A 6,738-nucleotide genomic window follows, 5' to 3' on the forward strand; every position below is an offset into this window, starting at 1 on the left:
ATGGAACCATCAGTTTTCTTGTAGATCCATTTAGTTCCAACAATGTTCATGGATGGATCGTACGGAACTAACTGCCAAGTGTTATTATTTATTAACGCCCAATATTCTTTTTGCATTGTCGTACACCATTATTTAGCTGCTTGGGAAAAGGATTTTGGTTCTCGTTCTTCATTAGAGAGAAGAGTAAGAAGAGAAGAGGGTATGGGGTACCTTGTGGCTGAGTGAGAGCGTGGAAAAGTATCATCCATAGATCTAGTACGCATAGAGTGAGAGCGTACAAGTGGCAGCACAGGTTCGGTGTGATCCAACAACTCCTAAATACTTTGATACCGTGGTGGTCGATTAAATGTAGGTGAGGTACTGGGAATAGAACTAGCTGATGAAGGTGAAGGGGTCTATTCTAGAACTACTGGAGCCGAACTAGAGCTTACTATGGGAGGATCAGCAGAGGAGTGATGTTGTGAGGTTGGTACAGATTCTGGATGCCGTGAGGTTAGTGCAGAAATGTACACACCAAAAGAAGTAGTGGTAGGGCTGGATGCGGGACTGTCAATTCCTGTAAAAGTCTCTCGTCTAACACGACATGGCGAGCAATGAACGTACGCCCTGTAGGAACATGAAGACACCTATATCCTTTATGAGAGCTACTATAACCAATAAAGATACATCAGAGAGATCGAAACATGAACTTATTCATGTTGTATGGCTGCAAGAAAGGATAGCAAACGCATCCAAACCAGTGAAACATGGAATAATCAGGACTAGTATGAAAGAGCTTCTCATAAGAGGACATACCATTGAGAATCGTAGTAGGCAACCAATTGATTAGAAAAACCGCAGTTTCAATCGCATCAGCCCAGAAGGAGAAGGGGAGTTTTGAGGTGGCCAGTAGAGACAAGGCTAATTCAATAATGTGATGGTGCTTCCATTCAATAGACCCATTCTGTTCATGAGTGTGTAGGCAGGTAAGTCAATGAGTGATTCCTTGAGAGTTGAGATACTTGGATAAGTGACAATATTTGCCACCCCAATCAGATTGAAAGGCTTTGATCTTAGTATCAAAGAGAACTTCAACATGCCTCTTAAACTTAAGAAATAAATCAAATACATCTAACTTTCAAGCCATAGGATATATCCAATAAAGTTTTGAAAAATCATTCATAAAATTAACATAATACGATTATCCATCATTTGACTTAACGAGAATTGGTCCCCATACATCAGAAAAAATTAAATCTAAAGGACGCTTGGACTTAGAACTGGAAGAATGTAAAGACACCCTATGACTCTTACCCATTTGACATGACTCACAAATTGACTGACTAGTTGTAGACCTATCAAAAGGAAGACCAAATTCTAAAACAACTTGTCATACAATGCGTAGAGCTTCATGACCAAGTCGAAGGTGCCATCCGTGGATAGGCGTGCATTTCCCAATGAGACCTTCCAGTTTTGTGGTGACTAAAGAAGGGAAGTTATATAAGTCGTCTCTACTGACCCCTCGAAGTAGGATTCTCCCCGGATAATTCTTCATATAACAGCAATTATGGTGAAACTCAAAAAATAAATCATTGTCCTTTGTAAATCGACTAACAAATAATAAATTTTTGTAGATAGAATGAACATGGTAGATATCTTTCAAAGAAAAAGCATGTTGATTAAACAACATAAGGATGATCCAGTATGTCGAATGTGTAAACCTTAATCGTTTCCGACCTTGACTTGATTTGACCCAATATACTCAGTCTGATTTCGGGGTCGAAATTATTTTCACTATAAGAGTTCTGATATTAAGGGGTACTTATGTGTTATCATTAGCAAAACCAAAAGCATATTTTGCACGATGACATTGAAGAGCACTATGTCCAACTTTATTACAAATTTGACAAATTATGTTGCTCTTACCTCCACGACCTCCAAAAAATTGTTGAGATTGATTTGAAAAAGATTGATGATTGTAGTAGGGAGATCCATGACCTCGTCCTCTACCTCTATTATTATTGAATGCCAGAGAAAATTGTTGTGGAGGTTTTTAAGGGTTACCTTTGTTCTTGGAAGTAATATTGGCAAAGTTGGCATTCCGAGGATTTGAGACGTGGAACTATTCTTCAAGACAACTCTCATGATTAAGGAGAGCTCCCATAATGTCCACAATGCCAAGATCAGCTACAGCAGGTAGGTTGGTGAGTGTAGTAACTACAAATTCGTACTCACTCCCTAGTCCAGCAAGATTGTAGAGAACAAGTTCTAATTTGAGAACAGATTCAGCAACTATTTATAAGCTATCAACAATGGACTTAGCACGCTGAATATAAGCAGAAATAGAAAGTGACCCCTTTTTGAGACTTTGCATTTGTTGTCGCAGCTACAGAATTCTGGATCGAGAATGAGTAGAGTAACTATGAGCAAGTGAAGTCCATACCTCAGCTGCTGTTGACAAGCCTATACCACTTGAGCCATAACACCTTCTATAAGAGGAGATCAACCAGCTCAACACAAGTTGGTCTATGTCTGTCCACTTTTCGAATTCTGGGTTGATGATTGTTCTCGTACCATCTGGATCTGGAATAACTTTAGGCAGAGGCTTCTTCTTCTCTTCAACAAAATCCATGAGATGGTGATGTCGTAGAATAGGAAGGAACTGGGCACGCCATAATAGGTAGTTGTCACTACCAAGTTTGATAGGTAAATAATGAGTGACGTTTTGGATCAAAGGGAGGTCGTTGATGTATGACCATAGTCGGAGAGAGTTGGAATGCTGTCGTGTGCTCCGGTTTCGGTCAACATTGGCTCTGATACCAAGTTAAAGCAACAAGAAAAATAATAATAATAACAATAAAGGAGGATAACAAAGAATAGTAGAGAGAAAGTAATAAAATAAATCAGCTAACCTTACTTTAGTAGAGTCGAGAGTCATTCTATTTATAAAGTGTTCAATTTACATTAGGATTACAAGAGATAAGAATAGAAGAGTTTTACATTATCCAGGTTAGATGAGAGTTATCTAGGAGAGTTTATCCTAGATGAGGAGAAGGGTTCTCCTAGTTAAGAACATTATCTAGGAGAGTCCACGGGATTTGGTCTCTTGAGAGGATTGGGCTTAGAGTTAATATGTTTAGAACTCGTGCATGGACCCATGAGCACATACGCTATCACTCAATAGACAATCCTTAAAACACTTATAATTCAATTTTTTTTGTATTCCCACTGTGTTTGCATTTTCCCAACAAGAGTTTGTGTCCATTGAACTTTTCATGAAAGACAATTCGAATTTAAATTCGCAAGCATGCATGAGGCCATCTGTCGGGTCATTTATAATATAATCATGAGTTTTCCCATTTTTGAGGTTTAAAACCCCATGCACACTTCACAATGTCTGGCCACCATATCCATTATGATGGCCATCTACCCCATTTTCGAGGTTTTAAACCTCATGCATGGCCATCTACTCCAACGGTACTTTAGGCTTAAAAATTCTGACCCTAGGCTGAACCATCATTCTCCCTTAATATTAATGTTAACAGATATGATGGCAAGACATTATGAACTGTGAATGGGATTTTAAACCTCGAAAATGGGAAAACTGATCATTTATTTCAAACGTTGGTATGTTACACATAGGGGGGTGCTCACAGTTCGGTTAATCGAACCGTGGGGTTTTTTTTTTAACTGAACCGACTTGATCGGTTTTTTTTAAATCTAAATCAAAACCGAACCTATGTAACCGATTAACCGGTGGTGGGCTGGTTAACCGCAATTCGATTTTTCATTTTTTTTTTGCACTCAAAATTAAGAAAAAAAGAGAGATGAGAGATGAGGGAGACAGAGACTGAGCCTGGGAGGTGGCGGTCCTGACAGAGTTGAGGCGGCTAAGCTAGCTTGGTGGTTGTTGGCGAGGCGGCGACCGGTGTTGCTACGTGGCTGCGTAATTCTCTGCTTGATGGTTGGCGCAGTGGAGACAGAGATGACAAGCGACAGAGAGAGAAAGAGGTAGAAGGAAGCACCAAAGCAAGAGGAAAATTGGCCACTAAGTGAGACTTAAGAGGCCATCAGTCGAAGGACAACCGACACCAGAGGAAAAACTGGGGATTAGGGAAGACGAAGAGAGTCAAGAGACGAGAAATTGAGAGAGTGAGAAAGCCAAGGATTAGTGACTACTGCCTATTACCTTTATTGGTTTAGGTTTCCAAAAAGGGGAAAGTCAAAAGTGGGAAATTAGGAAAGGGGGAAAACTGAAAAGGCGCTAGGTGGACACTTTAAATTAAAAGGGCTTTCGAATTTTGATTAAAGATCCTTGAAGATCGTTGCCTACATGCTATTGGATTAAAGTTTAAATAGCCTTGAAAAGGCCGGTGAATAGAGTGATAGACGTCAGACGCGTGCTAGGTAAGGTTTACTCAATTTAAAAAAAAATATATATATATATATATATATATATATATATATATACATTATACAATATACTGTTGTATAGATATACCGGTTGGTTCGGTTAACCGCTGGTTTTTGTACAAGGTTAATCGAAACCGAACCGAAATTTTTTGTTTTTTAAGAATATCAAACCGAAACCGAACCAACCAGTTCAGTTAACCGATTTTTCGATTCGGTTTCGATTGATTTTTCGATTTTTTTTTTTTTTTGCTCACCCCTAGTTACGCATTTTATTGGGGTTGTTAGAAATGGCAACATTGTAGGGGTTTAGGGTTAGGTACCTCCTCACTATCAAGAGAATTTCCCAATTTTCCTCACCAGCAACCAATTAAAAATACCTTATGAGATATTTTGGAAATAGAATTATGGGAATTTAGATTATTTTAAAAATTAGATTATAGGAATTTGAAGATATTTTAAAAAGTGAATTACAAGATCCTAAAGATTTTAAGGAATTTTGGAAAATTCTAAAGATATTTTAAAAATCAACTTTAAACCTAGCCTAGGCATATTTTAGTAATTACCACCGGGTTCGAAGAATTATGTGCAACCCCATACCTCGTCCCTCTTCTGTAGGCCAGGTAAGAATCACCGCTCGTATCTGCACTGTCATCGTCATCTTCTCATAGATTCATGGCTATCAGATCTGGGTCTTTCTTGTAGCATTTTGGAGTTTAAAGAAGAAGAAGAAGAGCAGATTCAGATACAAAGGAGAAACGAAAAAAATAATATTTTTGCATCTCTTTTGCTTCTCAGCTTTTTTTCTGAAAAAGCCAGAAAGTGAGGAATTGAAGAGGTTTTCGTGGGTATCATTACTCTGCTTCTTATTTAACCCCACCATCAGTTTCAGTTTCATTGAAGAAAACAATGCGAGTATTGCCGCTGCTCTCATGGCTCATCTTGCCCCCAAAGCCAAGGATGTACTAGTGGGATGCAGAAGTATACTATGGGATGCAGAAGTACGGTATGGAATGCAGATTCCTCTGAGGTTCTCATGGCGTCGAAACGTATATTGAAGGAACTCAAGGATTTTCTCACATGGCCATCAGATCTACTCTTTGCTGACAGATCCAAACCCCGATGAGATTGCTCACATGGCTATCAGATCTGCAAGAATAAACCGCAACAGATGGAGCCACCGAAGAGATCGACGGTTTCTTTGACTTTCTCGCGAGAGATGGAGCCACCAGCTTCATATTTGTTTTTGGTTGTGATCATGGCTGAAATGCACCATCAAAGGTAGTGATCAAGGTAATGCACAAGTGATCTTTGCGTTGATCAGGTCAAAACAGCTCTTGGCTTCAATAATCTCGGTGGCGAATTCCTTGCTATTGAAGTTGTCTCTTTTGAGGCTTTCTGCAATTTCCCTTTCATTGTTCTTGTCATTACTGATGTAATTCTCAATGTCGTTCTGGTATTGGTGATCGAAGTCAAGCTTGAGAGAACCCATTGTGTGGGAAGTGAAGGAAACGGCATGAGACTGAGTTCGTACTAGATCTAACCGCCAGAGTCGATTGTTGGCGCCGGAGGAGCATGGAACCCGAGTCCGCCAGAATCAATTGTTGACACGCATGGAGTCCGAGTTCGTACTGGATTTGAGATCTCAGATCTGTGGTCTAAGGGACCTAAAAGGTTTCGTCCATCCTTCTCTTCCCCTCTTCTCTCTCTCTACGTCATCTCTGTTCATTGCCACCACCATCCATTTCAGTTCATTGCCACCCAGTTTTTCTCTTTTAACATAAGGGTAAAAGGGACATTTTATCCTTTTCATTACAATTTAATGATGATAACTATTATCAAATAGTAGGGTTGATTTAAGACATACTCAATTAGCTAAACGATAAGGGTAATTTAAGAAATTTGTCCTAAAAAATAATATAATATAAATAATTATGCACAAACAATATATAAAGGAGTTCAAATCTATGCCCCATTGCCTCTCGCCCCACAAACGCCCCACACTCTGAGCGTCCACCACCTGTCTATTCGCACGCAGTGAGCATTCCCGTGTGCGGGGCTAACAGGACGGCCGTTAGCTTGTCTCGTTAGCCCCAAAACCCTCATTTCTACATTCCCGCCCTCTTAATAGATCCCTCTTGTGCTTAAACTAGTCATCCCCTGACCCCCTCAACTGATCCCTCCAACTAGTTCACCTTGACCAGGTATTCTCCAACACTCATATTTTGTTTTGCTATTTTGTTTTTCATTTCAAATCAGAGAAACCCCTATTCTCTGATATTTTGTTTTCTCATTTTAAATCAGAGAAACCACCAGCCATCTACAGTGACCACCGGCAATCATCCAGCC

General features: G+C 39.6%; 1 long non-coding RNA gene across 1 annotated transcript; it reads left to right on the plus strand.

Annotated features, from left to right (window-relative positions):
* Nucleotides 1-2,821: 2,821 nt before the first annotated feature.
* LOC148791429 (uncharacterized) lies at nucleotides 2,822-6,207 on the plus strand. Its single transcript, XR_016076640.1, has 2 exons — nucleotides 2,822-5,682; nucleotides 5,862-6,207. It is a non-coding gene; the product is annotated as an uncharacterized LOC148791429 (long non-coding RNA).
* The last annotated feature ends 531 nt before the right edge of the window (nucleotides 6,208-6,738 follow it).

Source organism: Nelumbo nucifera, chromosome 5 (assembly GCF_055504915.1).
Source record: "Nelumbo nucifera cultivar China Antique chromosome 5, China Antique-T2T, whole genome shotgun sequence".
Taxonomy (NCBI): domain Eukaryota; kingdom Viridiplantae; phylum Streptophyta; class Magnoliopsida; order Proteales; family Nelumbonaceae; genus Nelumbo; species Nelumbo nucifera.